Genomic DNA, 21,569 nt, shown 5'->3' on the forward strand with positions numbered 1-21,569 from the left:
TCATGCCTCTTTTTTTCACCGTTATTTTTTCAGACGTGAAAGTAACGTCTTTAGAGGATTCGTTGGGCAAAAAATTCAAATTATTCTCTCGGGAATTATTATTCGAACATTTTTTATTTATTCTATTATTCAAACAGGTAAACAATTTTAGACTTTTTTTCACACAAACGACACGTTTCTTTGCAAAGGGAGAGATAGAAAGAAACTGGTGTCAAGTGTTTCGTTGTTTTTTTTTTAAAATGATGTAATTCCCAACGGATTTCATTGAAGATCACTTTGGAAGGTCAATTTTTATCTTTTTTCTAAGTTGTTATTAGAATAGATAGATATCGTGTCTCTTTATTTGACAGCTCTACTGCGCGATTGAAGGGCTAGTAAAAGGTCATAAATCAATACTGGAATTATATAAAATATTTTTATATAACCATACATTACTATATACATATAATACTTGGGAACGTCTGTCGAAATGTTTGACGTTTACGACTTATTCCCAAACTGTTTTCGAGTGATTGATGCGTCGTGCGTTTTGACTGTGAATTAGTTTAGTATTACATATATACATACATACACATGTACACGTGGAAAATTTGACAGGGGAATATGTTTTGATGCCTGTTTCATTTTAAAATATTCAGTTATCAAATTCGGTCATATTATATGGCACCCAGATTTTCCCAGTCTATTTTCGAATGAATTTCGTGATCTATTATATAATTTTCAAATAAATATTAAATAGATGAAAATTCGTGTTTCCTGCTGAATAATTGAGCATGCTGTCTCTTTCTAATATTTAGTTTTATTATGTATGTGTATTTATAACTTATTCATTGCGCACGCTATTGTAGCTGTAAGTATTATATTTGAAGAAAATTTAATTATTATCTGTTTGGCCGGTCTCGAATTATGAGTTATCAGTTTAATATAATATTATACTAGTGCTGTGCCCGATGAAATATCATCGTATGGGTTACGGCATATTAAGATATTAATTTAAAAAAAAATTAAAAGAAATGTGTCGGTCCAATGTTCGGTCCGCAAGCGGTCGTATTTTTTTCAAATATACTTATATTTAATTGTTTAATATGAACAATAATACATATAAACAATATAAAACACCAATAGAAAAATTAATTAATTACTTAGATACATTTTTAATACATAGCGCTAAATGCTCAGCCCTTTATATGTATTGTCCTAGAGGAAAAATTGGTAACAAACAGTATACATAGAAGTTTTTTCTTCATTTTTTATTACTTCCCTATTATATCCGTACGTTTTGTTGGCATTTTTTTAGCTGCGACGTATATGTGTCGAATTGAAACGACTATTATAGTACGCGTTATCGCACACAAACAGATTTTAGTTAGTTTATATTTTATGAAAAAAAGTCCACCACCAATTTTATGTCAAATCTATGAACATATTTACACACCAGGAAAACAGTTTAGGTTTGTGAGGTAATTAGTTATCAAGGAGAAGAGAGAGGGAGAACAGATTATATACAATATTATTCGAAGTTATTCTATTCTTATACTACATTATGTAGATGGAAAACTTCCTTACGCATAATCTTAGAAACAAATAATACTCGAAGAACAGAGAAGTGGGAGCAACATTTCGTAACGCGTTCACCGCTTTAAGCCAATTCACTCTACCGTGCGTTAAGATATTTTACTTCAAAAACATTTAAACTTTTCATTTTTTACTATATGTACGCAGTGTCATAGATTAGTGGTTCTTAAATGTTATATTCTCAAAATGTGAAATTCATTTTTTTCAATTTATATTTTCCCATGATACCATTTCAAGTTGCCCCTGAGCGTCACATGTTATTAAACTTGTACATATATAAAATTGGAATCATATTCAAATAGTTGGTAGGTTTGGTGAGGAACCGTTGCAACAATAAAATCAGATGAATTGGCAAACTCTGATAGGAAACGATCGACAGAGTCACAAATATCACAAAGTCTGACCAGCAGCACTGCAGACATACTTCCGAATAAACTCTTTTCAATCGAGGACAGCCCAGGGCTCAAACCTGGGAACCACCGATCTATACTGCTGGCTTATATGTGACAAATGGAATACATTTTTTGCGAATTTATATATTATACTTTGAAAAGTTTCAGATGTGCGTTCTTTTGGAACGAATCCAGGAGTACGTGTGTGTGTGAAGATGCACACATTTGCGAAAACTCGTTTTTCAGAGGACGAATTGCCAAAATCGCGTAATAAATGTGCGCTCGTCTAGCAATGATAAATGGTTGGAGTTGTTGGCGCGCTTTTCCTCAGCCTCGGGAAAATCTCCGTTTTTCCTTTGACCCTTTTCCACGCTTTCGCAACTGACCCAGGTGCTTTTGTCTGATTGTGCGGATTAAAGCCTCTTTTGCAATTCGACGACGGGCTTTCGTCGGTCTCGTCTCATCTTAAGCTTGATACGAAATTGATAATACACTGTATGTATGTGCGAAATACATACATATGTATGTATGTATGTACATTAATTGTGAATTGGATTATATTAAATATATTTTGAAATACCTTTTAAAATCGAATTTAATACTGTAGCTTGGACGTGTAGAGGGGTTTCCGAGAACGAAGTGAAAGACGCATAAAAAAGTAGTCGAGGTAGTTTATTTTTCTTGATCCGTCGGCCTGTCAGCTCTGAATGAAGCACGGAACAAAACTGCCGAATATTCATATCCATTGGGTAATCTCCGTGCAGAGATATCATTGGTCGATTAGTCGCGAGATCTTATTGGCTGTTGTATACAGCTTGTTCATATGCTAAGGCCTTTTTTGGCGCGAACGCGAGATGAGGTAATCAGAGCTAGTAAACCAGTGGTCTACGAGCTTCAATCACCTAAACTCTACATTATAATATATTTAAAATCTTTTTTAATGAACCACAATCTAATCAACATAAAAAAATAGGAAATTTAATTTAATTTAAATTTGTTTTTGATCAATTTTAATGAAATCAATGACTAATAAGTATATATTTAATGCGTTTTATGCTTTTTGTAATCAATAATTAATGTTGATCACTTTAACGTAGTTTATTGTAATCGATTTTAATTTGATAAAATTTAAGCGAGCCAAGATATATAATTAACGATTAATGTTATCAAAATTAAATTTGTATTGGGATAAAGAATATGATCTAATTAGTTGAATCCTTTTTGTATCGGTGATTAATGTGATCGAATTTATTATAATTTAATTTTAATCTAATGTGATGTACATATGTACATATGGTATAATGTAATCAAACTTAATATACCTGAAATGTACATATTATGATCAATGTTAATTTCATCAACTTGGAATGTGTAGAATTAGCATATATGAATTGTCACGTTCCAATGAAAGATTAAATAAATTTTCCTTTTTTTAAAACTACTGGGTTAACTAACCAAGAATTCTTTATTATTATTTTTACTTTACATTTATATTATTGGTAGAATTTAATTATGGAACGGAGAATTTAAATGAGACACGTAGAACTGTTAAACTTTAACTTTGCTTCACTATTTTACTTTTGTTCTGCTGCTGATGTGTTGACTGCTACTCTAGGAGTCTCGATGGTATCGACTACCACTCTCGGAGTCTTGATGGTGATGATTAACTTAAATTCTAACAATAATGAGTTTATATACTCTTCTTTAAAACAATGAAGTGTTGAAGACACGTGTCGTAAAATTTTGGCTAGTCAGTGTTTAAGGTGTGCTATAAATCAATGATGTTACTTATTAAATTAGGTGTGCCAAAAATCAATGGTGCTACTTATTAAATTAGGTGTGCAACAAATCAATGGTGTGTCTTATCCCTACTAGTTATTCGACTACACTGATAATCGAGGTACATAACAGTATGTATAATGTGATCAATGCGTTGAATCTTTAATATAATCAGTGATTAGTATGATCAGCTCCAATTTAATAAAAGTTTAAAATATGTACGTTAACTTATTTTCACTGGAATTTAATCATTTCGAATTTTAATAGGGTGTAATGTATTAAGCAAAATTGTATTAGACTTTGAGATGGGAGAGAATTTGATAAAATATTATACACGGGTTTGATATGAACTTTACACGTCATAAGCAGGATTTACATATATAAGTATGTGTGGTAGAAACATTCCTGCACGACAAAATGGAACGTTAACAGGCTCATATCACGTTTGTATTTTCATAACGGTGTTAGCCCACTGATTTTTGAACACTTTTCGACGATTCAATCAGTCGAACCGTTGCTTTGTTAAATGAACAGGTAAAGGTTGATTACTTTGTTAGTAAAAAAAAAAAAGTATAGGGGAAAGTAAGCGCCCTTTCACTCTATATAGGGATAACTTATGTCGCGTGTGCTCGTGAAAAATATCTTCATTGGAGGGGATGAAAACGTAGGTGAGTTTCGCAAACTTTGCAGGTGATTTTCCCCTCAAACGAGCGGGTCATTTTATTTAACGGTGTCGCTTGTTTGTATCAAATGTGTGGACTCGTTCAATTTATAGCGGTTTTCGGTGATAAACTTCAGACCAAATCATAAATTAAATTGGAAAAGCCGAGGGTTAAGAGTAATTTGAAATTATTTGACAGTAAATTAATATATATATTTTTTCTTTTTGTTTACAGGTAATTGAACTTCATTAACAGCGACGCTTTTGGTTTGTAGAGAAAATCTTGAGAAAGGTGGGTATTTTGAAGGGGATCGACTGGATTGAATAGAGGTACAGTGATTTGTTTTAAATTTACGAATAATGGCCGGAACTGATAGATCAAAAAAAAAAATTTACGCTTAATATATGTATACTAGCTTTATTACCCGGCTTCGCTCGATATTTGTAATATAAACCGTTTAAACTTGACTTATCTAATAATAAAATTTTTATTAAATTTATTTGAATAGATTTTTTTATATAAATTTATTTGAATAATTTTATTTTATATAAATTTATATGAAGTTTTATTTTATATAAATTTATTTGAATACTCATTGTTTTTTTTTTATTAAATTGACTATCACCTTCGGCGCCCCCTAGAGCTCCGCCCCTAGAAGGTGGAGCCCTAGGGCTTCGCCCTCGGCGCCTAAGTCCCCGGGAACTTCGAATCCTTTGAATCGGAAAGAAGCGATTTATTTGTTCGATGACGTCAGAACAATAGACTGTTGACGAAAAATACTTAGGTACATACATACGAACAAACTTTAGTGTTTTATATGTAAGATAATACAATGAGAACTTAAAGGCGTAACCAGACAGCGGTGAATGTGGTACGTGGTTTCTTTTAAATAGTTTTAAACATATGTATAGAAAGAATGTGGCGTTCATGGGACGCGTACATGGGATAGTCCTTTCAAAACGATACATTCGACCTATGTCGTTGAAATTGTATGGTAGTATTTATCCTTGCTTGTTCCACATTTTCCCTTTATGTATAAAACTATCTAAAAAAAATACCGTCCCACATTCACCGATGTCTGATTTCGCCCTAATAGTATGTGGTATGCTGGATTGACGCACATGCAAAAAAAAACCGATCTTGCCAGGATTCCAACCTGGAATCTTCTGATCCGTAACCAGACGTGTTACAAGTTGCGTCACATGACCTATGTACATATGTATATAATCTATTACAAATTGATATCTAAAATATACATACATTTATATATATATATATATATATATATATATATATATATATATATATATATATATATATATATATATATATATATATATATATATATATATATATATATATATATATATATATATATATATCGTATTATAATCTTATCAATTCCAATAACGATTATTTAGATATCTAATCAATCTTTCGCGGATAACATTCATTTTATTTTACTAACCAATTGAAGCAATTAACAGGTCCTGTAGCGCAACGGATAACGCGTCTGACTACGGATCAGAAGATTCCAGGTTCGAATCCTGGCAGGATCGGTCTTTTTTGCAAAATAAAATGATGGATTTTGTATATGGCGTTCACAGAAACTCCATAAATCCCTCTCGCAAAACAGTCTTAAGTATGCACCGTATTTATGTAGGTATATACCATTTTTTATAAGGCTATTCTATGATTCACTTCACTTATTATTCAGGCAATATTCCTACATTCTTCCGATCGGTTTGAAACTTTGCCACTTTGCGCGTTTTGGTCACCGATAGAAATTTAAATTGATTCTGATAGTTCGATGATGGAAAAAAATCGTAATAAATACGCCTAAGATTGCGAAAATTTTGAAGACGTTGACGTTTTTACATACCTCCTTTTAGCTTCACTTACGATTACAATTCAGGAAAAAATGTGCCTCTTATCCGATCGTTTTCATACTTTGCCATATTGCTCATTTTGGTCGTCAATATAAGTAAATGTATCGTCCGCCATTACGATGGAGAAAAAAAATCGTTTTAGACGCGTTTGAAATTTGAATTTCTGAAAAGTGCCTGACGTTTAGCCAGTTTTTAGTTTTAAACATAGATGGCGGTAGTAAAATAAAATTATTGGTATTTTTATTCAAAATAATTTGTTATTATGTAAAATTATAAACACACTCAGTATATAGTCCATGTACAACAGTGCTCGCTACACGAGCTACATTTGGCCGTAGTTAATTTTTCTAGTCTTATCTTATTGGTTTTTATCTATAGATGCAGTTGACAGGGATTTTCAAATAAATGAACAAGTACTATGTATTGTAATAAAATTAATCAATAACAATGTAAATATTTTCGTATTAAATATTTTAGATAAGATCCGTTTCGAAGGTTCCTTTTTCTCTTGGTTGAGGGACGATTATGCCTACTTTTGAATTTTGACTTGCAATTATATTTAACGATATACATGTAAGTTCGTCCGTCCGTAAAAAACAGTATTTATTGTTTTCAACAATTCGGTTATTATTTTTAAATAAACCGAACATCCCTGCTGGCAGCTAAATAATGTCTTACTTAGAGAAAAAAGTATTTAGTTAACAGTAATTTCCTTCAAAAATAGTCATAATGAATGGGCATGACAGGTAGTAAAATTCCATAAGTATTCATTGCAGTTATTTATTTTAAAAATATGCGAGAACAATATCAGTTTCATTAGTCGAAAAAACTTCAAACCCGGAAACAGCCCACTTGGCGAACACTGGTGTACAATATATCCGATTTCATAGTATTTAGTTTTTAAATTCGGTGTTTTCTAACGAACGGTATATGGAATTGCTTTGAGGCGGTTGAACGTATCATGAAAATTTGAAACGTTGAAACATTGCATGAAACTATCGTTACGATGGGTTGCTCCCCCTTCCTTCAAATCCTCACCTAACCTTACTTGTTGTGTATTGGGTTTTATCTATGAAAGTTTTACTTCTTTAGTGTGTAGTGTAAGTCGAACAGACAGAAATTGAAACATTTCACAAAACTGGATTGCACCAGTCCTCCCCAACTCCCACCCCTCTTGAAAAATCCTCTCCTTCTGAAAATAATTCTTGTTTGGCTGTCTGGTCGCCAGCAACCTAATACTAGCCTTTATGAAAGTACGGTGGAAGTAATTGAGACCTTTCTGCAGCAAATTAAAGTTGCACCGACCCACGTCGACTTTCCCAAATTTCCCTTTGGGATTTTGACACGCGCGTACATTTTTCATCAGATTGTCATCCTCAACCCGATGAATATGCCTCGCCTTTACGACCCAATTTTTCTCGTCCTATTGTACGAGAGCCCAACCCCTATTCACCGGCACCCCTTCCCCGAGCCGTCAATTTTCTTTGCAGGTGTAAGCCAGGGGTTTTACCCTGTCGCTTGGGGCTAATGAAACCCTCGCGCTCGAAAACCCGTCGAAAATGTTTTAAAATTCTTCCATTCCAACCCCCCCGCCCCCCATCCACCCTCTTGGAATTACGAGGCAACTTTTACAATGCGGCTTTATTCAATTATGCATCGTAATTTGGCGTAACAGGTTTAACGGTTTACCGGCCGCGGCCCTGCCTAAACGAATTAGTGCCTCTTGCTCCAGCAGCCATCGGAGATGGATGATGGAACATACTTTTAACTTGTAAGTACTTTCAACTTGTAGAAAGACTTATATCGATATATGTATGTATGTATCTGAATGTCCTGTTATTAAAAGAAAAGAAAAACCCTTCCAAGGCCTTCTACGGCCTTAATCACAGTGCTATGAGATCTACAGTAGTGAAACTTGAAATTTTGCATTTCGGACAAACAAACGGCGTGTATTTAATTGATCAGGTTTTAATCAGTAAAATAACTAAATTTTCAGTAAACTTTCGAAATTATCAGTGAGTGGTCTAATTGAACAGTACGCTGTAATCAGTTGTCATAGACTCAGTTATTAAATTATTTTCTTAATTTGAATGTGATGTATGAGTGGAATCTTAATCTACTCTCTTCCATTTGGGCCTCGCTATGATTTATTTATTTAATTTTATTGTTTTTTTTTTCTTATGTACATTTTATATACTATTTTTCTTTTGTTCAATTTGAAACTATTTTATTTATTCTTTTATTTGATTTTTTCGCCTTTCATTTTTTATTTTTATTTTTTTTTTCTTTTTTTATCATGTTTTTTCTGCTTTTGCTTTTTTTTCTTTTTATTTTATGTATTTTACTTTATTACTCTTTTTCAAATGTAGGCCATTGTGGCGCATTCGGTTCTTCCTGTAATGCCACAACGGTCCAAAACTGTAAGTAAATAAATAAATTAAACTAAATGATCACATAATAAAATGAAACGGTCGATAATTATTATAAGATGAGAAAAATCGGCTTTGCCGCCTCCCCCAAGTATATTAAAAATAAAATTTTACAAAAATAAATACTGACCCTGACAACCTAATCTTAAATGAATAAGGCCAACCCTAACCTAACCTAACCTTTAAATGAATAAGTGTTAATGGCTAATTTACTGATCATTTAGAATAAGTGACTGATCAAGTTTATAATTAATTACTGATACATTTTTCATTTTTTTAGCGACCACTTTTATAATTATTAACTGACCAAATAATTTGCTGCCCAAACGAACGTTCATGTTAATATAGATTGTAGCTGAATTGTGCGGCGTTGCTTGGGTGGGTTTATATTGAAAAACACCCTTTTCAAAGACTCCATCCCTTTCCCCGTCTACGGTCTAAGTTGTTGTAGCATGATATGCCGAATTTGATGGTTCTAAATTTTAAACTGTAGATTTACGTAGCACACAAGACAAAAACATTAATCTTTATGTTAATGTTGGGTTAGGATTAATCGTATATACATATTTGGATACAGAGAGTTACGATATCATTCCATAGTACGTACTTACATATATACATATGTATATCACATTTGGTAGTTTCAACTGTAGATTTTCATAGTAAAAACTGACACATGGCGTTATTTAGGTGTTTTTTATGGTAGTCCTTTGAATTTGTCCTTCCAAAAACAGTCTGCCGCTAAACCAACATATTTTATTTTTATCTTTTATTTATTTTTATTTATATCTGAAAGGCCTAACGCGCCTTCTTGGCCAGAAACATTGTACATTTTGATACAAATATTATTTGTATTATACAAAGTGCATAAATCAAATTTGTAAACTTGCAACATTTTAAACAATTCAGTAAATACATATCAATTAACATCCACAGAGACGTGGTCAAATTTGTAAATTTGCAGTATTTTATAGAATTCAGCGAAATTCAAGATTGCTAAAAACTCGATATTTTGCGAGCAAATGGGTGAGGTTGCCAATTTTGTTGGCACCGTTTCAATGAAAATCAGATAAATCGGCAAACTCTGATAGGAAGCGATCGATCTGGAGTCACAAATCCAAGGCCTGGCCAGCAGAAACCAGTGAGATTTGAACCCGCAACCAATCTGTTCAAAGCATTATATGCTAACCACTAGTCTGCTGGTTATGTACATATGTATACTCATAAATTATTCAATTCATTGGATCCAGAAATAATAAGTTCAAGAACACAGCGTTATACATATCCGGCGTTGCCCGGTAGATTTTTCATGTGAGCCTTTCGATTTCGGGCTCCGAACCCTTCCAAAACCCATCCACAGCTCTTTTGATAGGGTATTAAATTGTATTGTGTGAAATTTAAAACTGCGGATTTACATAGCGGACAAACCAATATATTTTTAGATCAGATTTTCTTCATTTTGCAATGTCGCAATTTAAAACGAGATCGTTGCGAGAGAGAGAGAGCGGCAAAAAAGCTCCTGGAACCGGAGACAGTACGAGAACAAGTTTCCAATTTTAGGCTTAACGACCTTTTTGCTCAGGCTGTCTAGGTTGCGGTTAAGTTGAGCACACCCGGGAGAAATCCACTAGATGCTTTTCAAACTGTGGGCTTTCTATTCGCTAGGAAAAGTTTGGCGTTTGAGTGCAGACAGCACTCTAATAGGACTTCGTTAGGAGTATTAATTACCTGTCGAATAGTTTTTCTTTCAACGTGTAACCTATCTGGCATACCAACACGTCTCTACAGCTATATTTAAAACTGTTTTGTGGATTTGTGAAATAATTGGTGAAATTACTAAAAAAAATGCTCAGAATTAGAGTAAAATTTCTCAAAGTGTAGAATATAGAGGCAAGTTAGAAGAAAAAAATTTTTTTTTAAAAACTTACCTCTTCTATATTTTGTTTATAAAATTAAGACAATATATAAAAAAAATTCGGGTGTGACCAACCCATGACTTTATCTATGTATTTGAGGAATATAAGAAGGTTACAAAACAATATTCGATATTGAACCGTACAGACATATTATGAAATAATAACTATGACAGCATTTTCAATACAAATTGAGCGCAAATGTATGAAAACTTGCACAAGACAAAAGTTCTACTTCCGGTTGTCAGATTTTGTTCAAATTTTTTTTATTACTTAAAATCACTAACAGTATTATACTCATTAAATATCAAGAAAATAAAAATAATTTAAAAGGTCAAAATAAAATAATGAAATATTGTTTTAAAAAAAAATACTACTTCCGGTTTACGAATTCTAACCAAAACCTTATTAGCTCTAAGTTAGTACATAAAGAATACAAATATAAATTTTCAGCTTGATACGTTCCGAGGTGTGGACAGATTAGTGGGCACAACATTTTTGACCTTTCTAAGAGGAAAAAATCCCACTTACGGTTTATAAAATTTAATGATTTTTTTTTATTTTCATCACATTATACAAGAATTGTACTTAAATTTTTTCGTGACGAGCACACATGTTTAAGGGCTCGAAAAAAATAGTGGAAAAAAAATCGAATAAATTCTTAATAAATTCTCATCACAATCCAATCACCAAATCACAAAGAGGGGGGGGGGGTGAAAAAGGAAAAAACGATCAGAACAGTGTGGAACAGTGCGACAGTGTGGACGATAGACATCACCGTGAACGAAGATGCACTATTTTCAAACGTGTCTATTATGATTATTTTTCACCATCGTAATGGCGAACGTCATTTCCACTTACATACATTAATGATCAAACCGAGCAAAATGGCAAAGTTTGAAAACGATCGGATAAGAACCCAAACTTCGTCACACGACAAAATCGATTCCGAACTAAGAAGAGGTTCGTAATAAAAAGTGGTATTTCTTTACGCACGGTAGAGTAGGTTTTATGCGACTAAAAGCCAGCAGTTTGGCTCAATGGTAGCGTGTATATTTAGGTTCGATCCGCTATACTGCTGTTTAGATTTGGAAGTATTTGTGACTCCAAATCGATCGTTTCTTATCAGAGTTTGCCAATTTTTTCTGATCATTGTTGAAACGTTTCCTCAAAATTGGCAAAAAATCATCTTTCCTATTGTCACAAATCTTCTGTATTTATTGTGTGTACAATTTGTAAAAATCATATACAAAACCTAAATCCATAGATGTCTCAATGGATTAATTATGTAATTAATTAATTAATTAATTGTTTTTTCGTGTTCTTCAGCTTCTGGAAATACAATGATTTATGTAATAATAAAATGCTGTATTGTTTGTAATTAATTGTCCAGGAAGGCGCATTGGGGTCTTCCTGTCAAGCCTTCCTGGTATACATATATCTATGTAAAATAAAATAAATGCAATCACCGAGCCATACTGCTGGATTTACGTTCATACTGTTTAATCAACAGATACTGCTATTAGACATCCAAAAAGCTTTCAATACATAAAATGAATGAGAAAATAAGGAATTAAACATGAAAACCATTCAAACAAGTGATTTTAACGCGATTATGGCATAAATCAAACCGTTCCGTCTTTAATCTGAAAGGCCGTACATTTCCAAAACCCATCATTATAATTAACAATTTCCTATATAAAATAAAATAAATAAAATATAGAACCACAAAGTCAAATATAATTGGTGAACTCTGACAGGATACGATATAGAAATATATGCTCTTTAGTTGAGTTTAACTCAATAATATATTGAAATGTATTCGAAAACCGCATACGCACTTCACGGGTCGTATTCAGTTCTTTGTTGTTTACCCTTGCCTCCCCTTTGTTCGATCCCCCTCAATCCTAATCCCGGAAAAACGTTTTCCCGCGCAGAATTTCCACTCGACCCTCTCTCGAACCGCGACGGAAAATATCATCTCGTGCGCTCTTTTGAATGTCCGTTCGCTTATTGCGCGACAGCACGCCATTGTGACTTTCGTGCCCGTTTTTCCCGTCGTCGAATTGATTGAAAAACTCGAAGGCTTTCGCTTAAATAACCGCAGAGTGACGTTAATGTATTCCCGGTACGTACGCAGCGGCTTTCCCGGCCAGATTGCTGTATAAGTACTTTTTTTTTTTTTTTGGGACATCATCAAATTTAACCTCAGTTCATTTTACAGCATCTCATGGGGTTCATCTGAGGCAGTAAAGATTTCTTATCATCATATTATAGTATCAAAAATATACAAAACTTTTATCAGACCTAAACTAGAATACGCTTTTAGCATATGGAATCCTAATTTCAAAAAATATGTTATATGTATCGAAAGGGTCCAAAGGAGAATTACAAAGATTCCTTCTGAACTTACTACCCTTTCATATAACGAAAGATTGAACAGAATGAATCTCACTAATCTTATTACATTCAACGAAAACACTCACCTGAGAGATCACTTGCTCAGACTCCAAAAAGAAAAATCTAATTAATTCATCAGAGATTCCTTCTTTTCGAACAGAGTGGTCTCAGTTTGAAATAGTCTTCTCAATAATATTGTAATTTCTGATGACCTTAATATATTTAAGAATAAGCTTAATGTTTTTCTTAAACTTTTTCTTTCTGTTTCTTGTTTACTTTTTTTTCTCTTATTTTAATTTTATTATTGTCATTTTAAATGTATATATATTTAACTATATTATCAAAAATATACAAAACTTTTATTAGACCTAAACTAGAATACGCTTTTAGCATATGGAATCCTAATTTCAAAAAATATGTTATATGTATCGAAAGGGTCCAAAGGAGAATTACAAAGATTCCTTCTGAACTTACTACCCTTTCATATAACGAAAGATTGAACAGAATGAATCTCACTAATCTTATTACATTCAACGAAAACACTCACCTCAGAGGTCACTCGCTTAGACTCCAAAAAGAAAAATCTAATAAATTGATCAGAGATTCCTTCTTTTCGAACAGAGTGGTTTCAGTTTGGAATAGTCTTCCCAATAATATTGTAATTTCTGATGACCTTAATATATTTAAGAATAAGCTAAATGTTTCTCTTAAACTTAAAGAATTTCTGTAATTCTTCTTTCTGTTTCTTGTTTACTTTTTTTCTCTTATTTTAATTTTATTATTGTCATTTTAAATGTATATATATATTTAACTATATTATCAAAAATATACAAAACTTTTATTAGACCTAAACTAGAATACGCTTTTAGCATATGGACTCCTCATTTCAAAAAATATGTTACATGTATCAAAAGGGTCCAAAGGAGAATTACAAAGATTCCTTCTGGACTTAAATCACTTTTTAATAACGAAAGATTGAAAAGAATGAATCTCACTACATTGGAGACGAGAAGAATAAGAGGCGACTTAATCGAAGTCTTTAAAATACTAAATAATCATTATAAATGTCATAATGTATGTCCAATCTTATTACATTCAACGAAAACACTCACCTCAGAGGTCACTTGCTCAGACTCCAAAAAGAAAAATCTAATAAATTCATCAGAGATTCCTTCTTTTCGAACAGAGTGGTTTCAGTTTGGAATAGTCTTCCCAATAATATTGTAATTTCTGATGACCTTAATATATTTAAGAATAAGCTAAATGTTTTTCTTAAACTTAAAGATTTTCAGTAATTCTTCTTTCTGTTTCTTCTTTACTTTTTTTCTCTTATTTTAATTTTAATATTGTCATTTTGAATGTATACATATTTAACTATATTATCAAAAATATACAAAACTTTTATAAGATCTAACTAGAATACGCTTTTAGCATATGGAATCCTCATTTCAAAAAATATGTTATATGTATCAAAAGGGTCCAAAGGAGAATTACAAAAATTCCATCTGGACTTAAATTACTTTCTTATAACGAAAGATTGAAAATAATGAATCTCACTGCATTGGAGACGAGAAGAATAAGAGGCGACTTAATCGAAGTCTTTAAAATACTAAATAATCATTATAAATGTCATAATGTATGTCCAATCTTATTACATTCAACGAAAACACTCACCTCAGAGGTTACTCGCTTAGACTCCAAAAAGAAAAATCTAATAAATTGATCAGAGATTTTTTCAAACAGAGTGGTTTCAGTTTGGAATAGTCTTCCCAATAATATTGTAATTTCTGATAATCTTAATATTTTTAAGAATAAGCTTGATGTATTTCTTGAACTTAAAGGATTTTTGTAATTCTTATTTCCCAATATCTTATTTCTGTTTCTTGTTTATTTTATTTTAATATTATCATTTTGAATGTACATATTTTACTTTTTTCTCATTTAATTTACATATACATATGTATATATCAATATATCAATATAGTATCTATCGGCTTTGCCGCCTCCCCCCAAGTATGTTTAATAAAATAAATAAATAAATATTGTATGAACCTGTCCCAATATCTAACACACATACAATAGACGTCATCAGGTGAAAGACCTTACAATCTGCTGATTTGATTCCGATCAATTCCGATTCTGATAGTAGTCTTATATCTTATCAATTTTTCATTGATACAATTTATTTTACTAATCGATTGTTCCAAGAGCGCAGAGTAGTGAACGATAAAATGGTACCATGGTAAAAAACGATATTTTATTTAAAAAAAATGAAAAATCAAACATCATTTACTAGTGGTTAGCATATCTTGCTATGGTCAGTGTGGTTATGAGTTCGAGTTGCACTGGTTGCTGCTGGCCAGAACTTGGTTTGAAACCAGGTCGGTAGTTTCTTATCAGAGTTTGCCAATTTTTCTGATTTTCATTGAAACGATTCCTCCAAAATTGGCTTTCCCTCCCCATGTTTCTCGCGAAATCTTGAGTTATTGTGTTAGGGCTTCTCTCGATGTTTATTGTATAAATTCGTTTTGTTGTATAAACAAATTTATTGATCGTATTACATACATATATACGATGTTTTCAATGTCTGACCATAAATTAAATGTATGGTTTCGAATTATGTAATAATTATGAATGAAAAACAAATATATATAATTTCTTGATGTGTATGGTACACTCGTCGCATTGGAGCGATCTGTAATGACGAGAGTACATTGATTGATTGAATAAAAATAAAAATAAAATATAATATAAGTACATTCAATTCAAGGTAAATAGTTGCTAATGCCAAATATTAAATAATAATTTGAATGACTTCGCAAATAATTTTAACTCTTTCATTAAAAATAAAAATACATTGATGACTTTTCAACAGAATACATTGATGGAATTCTAGTGGACGTCGTAGCGCTAAAGTCAAAATAAATTATGCAAAAAAGAATCGATCCTGCCAGGATTCGAACCTGGAATCTTCTGATCCGTAGTCAGACGCGTTATCCGTTGCGCCACAGGACCTTAAAATCCATATTTTTGATTCATAAATATAAATTGTATATTATCTTATCAATTCTGATAACGACAGCTTTTTCTTATCAATTTTCGCTGATAAAATGATTTTTATTTTACTATCGAATCAAACTGATCAATAGGTCCTGTGGCGCAACGGATAACGCGTCTGACTACGGATCAGAAGATTCCAGGTTCGAATCCTGGCAGGATCGATTCTTTTTGCAAAATTTATTTCGACTTTTAAGTTAAGACGTTCACTAGAATCCCATAAATCCCTCTCGCGGAACAGTCAGACATCATTATATGTATTTATAGACAGATCGAGCAATTATAAAAGAAAAAATGTGCCGCAGACAATTTACGTCTATGGATTTAATCCTAAAGTAGAACAATGTTATCGAATATATAATTTCGGGGTCGAATGTTAAATTACAGAAAACTTAAACTACTTAAAACTACATATTAGTGTGCGCGCGCAGAATACGGGAGGAAAAGCCTGTTCCTCTTGTTTCTGTTGTACGTACCGTTTACCATGCACCCTTTTTTATCCGTTGCGCCACAGGACCTATTGATCACTTCTATTCGATAGTAAAATAAAAATCATTTTATCAACGAAAATTGATAAGATAAGACTTTCCTTATCAGAATTGATAATAAAATTTATATTTATGAATAAAAAATATGGATTTTAAGGTCCTGTGGCGCAACGGATAACGCGTCTGACTACGGATCAGAAGATTCCAGGTTCGAATCCTGGCAGGATCGATTCTTTTTTACAACATGCTAATATACATACGTATTCATATGGCGAATTACATTCCAACTGGTCAAAATATGTATGTTACAACTGAAAATGCTCTTCAATTATAAATTGGTACCAGGTTAGACTTTCGTTAAACGTCACTCGACTAGCACATAAATTTAGTTGGAAAGTCACATTTTTGTTTTGAACTCATTCTTAGAGTTGTTTTAATATCAATTATACCAACTCAATACCTTCATTCGTAATACCTTTGGATTCTAAAACATTAGTAAAAGCATCAGAGCTGTCAAAATTCAACTCCTTTATTACAACTGGCGCAAATTGATGAACATTGTAACATTGTTACTTAATCAGGTTACTTCATACAGGTTCACTTCGGTGTCTCCAGAATATTTAAATACTGTTTTTGCCCTAAAACAGTTTTTACCTCATGATTTTAGCTTCACTGTGTTAGTTCTGTGTCCTTCCTGTCAAAAATTTGTGGTCTGCTTTTGAACTCCACTCTTTTTAAGTCGCTTTGATATTTTACCGACATGCGAGGGCTAGCTAATATTGAAGTAAGCTATTGTTTCCAACATGAAGCTAAAAGATTTTAATTTAGCTATCCATGCGCGGATTTCTACCGCCTTTTTGCAACTCAATGTTGTTTTTTTTCCACTCTCATTTATTATCCATTAAATCGAACGGATAGATCTTTTTTTCACAGCTAAGTAGTACATGCATATGTAGATATGCATCATATTTAATAACGGAACATATGACGCACGAACGAGCACTAATTGGACACGTTAATTAGTCTTTAAAAGGTATAATGAAGTGTTTCAAAAGTTACGCCCCTACTTATGTATATAAAACACGCATATAATTGTCCATAGGGGATTCTGGAAACACACACACACACACACAGTTCGCTCCAAAGAGAATAAATTAATTAAAACATATTCGAGTCGTTTTATGTGCGGTTTTGCGTACCGACATTACCATATTTTCCGAGAAGTGCGACATTAACATGTTGTGTCCCGATTTTCCGCCGGGAAAAACTCCCAGATTTGAAGAGAACAAATCCCAGATTTGAAGAGGCTTCGCCGCAGACTCCTTCGAGAAAGCTCTCCGTAAGCTCGAAGCTGTTTTGTTGGACTTGGAAAAATTAGATTAGAGCGTTCGTTGGCTGTTGTCTCGGTTCGGAAGACTGCCAGGTTTTGATTTCCGACTTTCAAGGCTTCATTTAATTCGAGACTTTTGGAATTTTCTTGTTAGCATGATGTCAGTGTGGCGAGCTCGAGCTAATTGGCACTGGAACACTTTTGACCTATTAAATCATAAGTGACAGTTAATGAAGCTGGCAGAGGGAGCGATTCGTCTTCCCAATTAGTTGCACAATTTATGGCGACGACTTATCACTCGTAGCCGGTCTTTCAAGGTCTCAAAGTATTACTAAACGTACATTGGAATTTTGATTTATTACAATCAAAGCTACTATGCACAAGAAACTACTTTAACAATGCATCTCATAAAGTCTTATTTATTTTATTTCATAGAACATGAACACTAGAATTAAACGATCGCTCCAAAGCGACGAAAGCACTTATACAGATACATATGTACAATACAACAATCAATATACCTAAGAATTTTATGCAATGCGACTTTATACAAACATCCACAGTAACATCTATGGAGAAATTTTTGCAGCATTTTATTATCAAATTGGCAAACCTCAGGATGCTGAATAACTTGAGACTAGCAAGAGAGATCGAATTTATACAATAAACATCCACAGAAACATCCACAAGACACCACAGAGAGAAGCCTGGCGAATCCTGAGATATAACACAATAACTCAAGATTTCGTGAGAGACATTTATTTATTTATTTTATTGTTACAAATCAATATACACTCGCCATTACAGATTTGCTCCAATGCGACGGATGTTCACTAACGAAATACAGAATACATAAACAATCAGAAATACAGTAATACATACATACATATACAATCAGAATATATAGCATATAACAATTAATCAGAAATAATAATCATAGAGACACCTATGAATTATTTTTAGATTTTTTTTGTATACAATTTTTATACATATAATAAATACGAAATTATAGAGATGTCTATAGAGATATCTATAGATTTCAGATTACTGTGTATAATTATTACAAATTATACACAGGCAGATTTTTGTGACAGCAGGGTTAGATCTAATACCAATTTTCAGGAACCGTTTCAGCAATGATCAGATAAAATTGGCAAACTCTGATAGAGAAACGATCGATTTGGAGTTACAAAACCCCCAAATCTAACCAGCAGTGGCGAGGACTCGAACCTTTGACCTCAGTGATGCTAAATATATACGCTACCACTAAGCCAAACTGCTGGAAACGCCAATTTCACAGGAACCGTTTCAATAAAAATCAGAAAAATTAGCAAACTCTGATAAGGGCGAAAACACACTGAGTAGTATGGGACGTCATGTCATTTTTACTTTATCTATGTACGTAGTATTTTTTTTTTGATTCAGCTTCCCGCTGTTACCGTAAACAGTGGGTGCTCCCCAAACTAAATTAGTGTGTACTTGCACATGCAGAATGCATATGTTTGGCAGGTAGCACGTGTATGCATATCCATATGCAACCGACAAGTTTCTCCTACATTTTTTCAAATATGGGATTCACCGTTATCGATCACTGTCAAGTAAGGATAAAATATCGCTGAAAACACTCCAAGGAGTGATTTTTGGGACTGTGTACCGTGTATATGGGCTAGGGGTGCTGCTTTTTTTCGCATGTTTAAAGGTATCTGAAAAAACACGTACTACATCCCACTCAGCCTATTTTCGCCCTAAGAAACGATCAACCCGGAGTCAAAAACCAAGATCTGGTCAGCAGCGGGACTCTAGTGGGACTAGAACCCGTGACCCAAATTATGCTCGAAAGCATAATTTGCTAGACACTGGTCTACGCCGCTGGTTAAATATTGTATAATTTGTTAATTCAAAAAATTGCATCCAATTGCACCATCCAACTGCAGCTGCAACTGAAAATTACATCGTTACATTGCAACACTTGTGCTAGTATAATATTGCAGTGCAATGTCGAGTTCAAACTAATTAAATTCACTTGGGGGAGTCCCAGTACAAATTGTACACGATATAACCAATTGGGACCAACGTTCATTTTTATTATTCGTACATTTGAATAAACCCAATCAAATTTTAAATTGCATGCCATTCTTTAACCCTTAATATAATATAATATTTCGACAAATATACCCGGCGTCACCCGATTATATTATACACATAAAACAAAAATAACACGTCGCTCAGATCAAAGTATCAAACGACAGATCATTGCATTTGAGTAACTTATGTACATTTGAAAGTCCACTTTTCTTCATTTCAAGAAATATTTAGAAAAACATTAAATATAATGTTTTGCGTTTGACAATATTTAAAAATACTAGTAGTCTGTAATATGTACATACGTTTATTCTGCTTATCGATTTAAAAGAAGTGATAACAGTTTTTGAATTAAGTCAAGTGTTTTTGGAACTGAAAATCGGACTTGCGCCACTTTAAAATATAACGGCCCATATGTACATATATGGTGTTTATTAAAAAAGCAGAATAGACTAGTGCAGGTTTCCCAAACTTTTTCTGCAATGGTACACTTTACAAACTCGGAAGCTTAAACGGAAAACTTTAAAGTTGGATAAATATAAAATAAAATATATAATTTAAACACTTATTACAATGTTAGACACGAAAAATGGTTCAGAGACGAGATATGACTTTTCTTATAGATCTATGCCCAGTAAACACGAATCTGGTAATAAAAAAGATTTGGAGATATGTGTTTTTAAAATCGCGTGATTTTTCTATATCTTGGTGTTATTCGGTCGATGTCTCAAAATCTGTCAATATTCTGTCCAAAATGATTAATGGAATCTATAGTCGGGTATTTTATGTTTCACTTGTAGTACTTTTCAGCTTTCAAATCTCTCCAAGTCGTCGTCCAGTTCAAATCAAAAGTCAAAAGTACGTATTTTCACTTGGGATTTTTTCCCACTGTTAATACTATTTTATATTGAGTATTTTCTATTGAAACATATCTATTTGGATAGTGTTCTATTACCACACTATTTGTTCTACAACACAAAACCGTGATCCACTAGTACGAGTTTTTAGCTCGCAATTTTACCGATTTAAAATACAGCACACTTCCAATTAATCCTTTTAAACGAAAACAAAAAATAGTGTTGCCAGAATACTATCCCAATAAACATGTTTCAATAGAAAATACTCAATATAAAATAGTATTAACAGTGGGAAAAAATCCCAAGTGAAAATACATACTTTTGACTATTGATTTGAACTAGACGACTACTTAGAGAGATTTGAAAGCTTAAAAGTACTACAAATGAAAGATAAAATACCCGACTATAGATTCCAATATTCATTTTTAACAGGAAATTGACAGATTTTGAGACATCAACCGAACAACAACACGATATAGAAAAATCGCCTAATCTAACCTAACTGTAATTGCAGCCTATAAATCCTTATTCCAATGTTTAATCAGATCCCTCCGTAATCCTTCATTATTTCACATTAATCCCTGTTCTGCCAACTAATCCTGTAATTGCTTTTTATATATTTTTGTTTTTTTTAACAATTCTTTTTTTTGTTCCTTTTCTTGCTTTAAATTTCTATTGTTTGATCAGTTTTCTTAGTATCACATATGTACATACAT

General features: G+C 32.7%; 1 protein-coding gene and 3 non-coding genes across 5 annotated transcripts in view; 3 read left to right on the plus strand and 1 right to left on the minus strand.

The window, feature by feature from the left end:
• Syn2 (Syntrophin-like 2) overlaps positions 1-21,569 on the plus strand; it is a 141,041-nt gene that overhangs the window by 37,908 nt on the left and 81,564 nt on the right. The window lies entirely within an intron of this gene.
• TRNAR-ACG (transfer RNA arginine (anticodon ACG)) lies at positions 15,982-16,054 on the minus strand. The gene has a single exon. It is a non-coding gene; the product is annotated as a tRNA-Arg (tRNA).
• On the plus strand, positions 16,188-16,260 carry TRNAR-ACG (transfer RNA arginine (anticodon ACG)). Its single transcript has one exon. It is a non-coding gene; the product is annotated as a tRNA-Arg (tRNA).
• Positions 16,741-16,813, plus strand: TRNAR-ACG (transfer RNA arginine (anticodon ACG)). Its single transcript has one exon. It is a non-coding gene; the product is annotated as a tRNA-Arg (tRNA).

This window comes from Arctopsyche grandis, chromosome 7, assembly GCF_051622035.1.
Source record: "Arctopsyche grandis isolate Sample6627 chromosome 7, ASM5162203v2, whole genome shotgun sequence".
NCBI classification, from domain to species: Eukaryota; Metazoa; Arthropoda; class Insecta; order Trichoptera; family Hydropsychidae; genus Arctopsyche; species Arctopsyche grandis.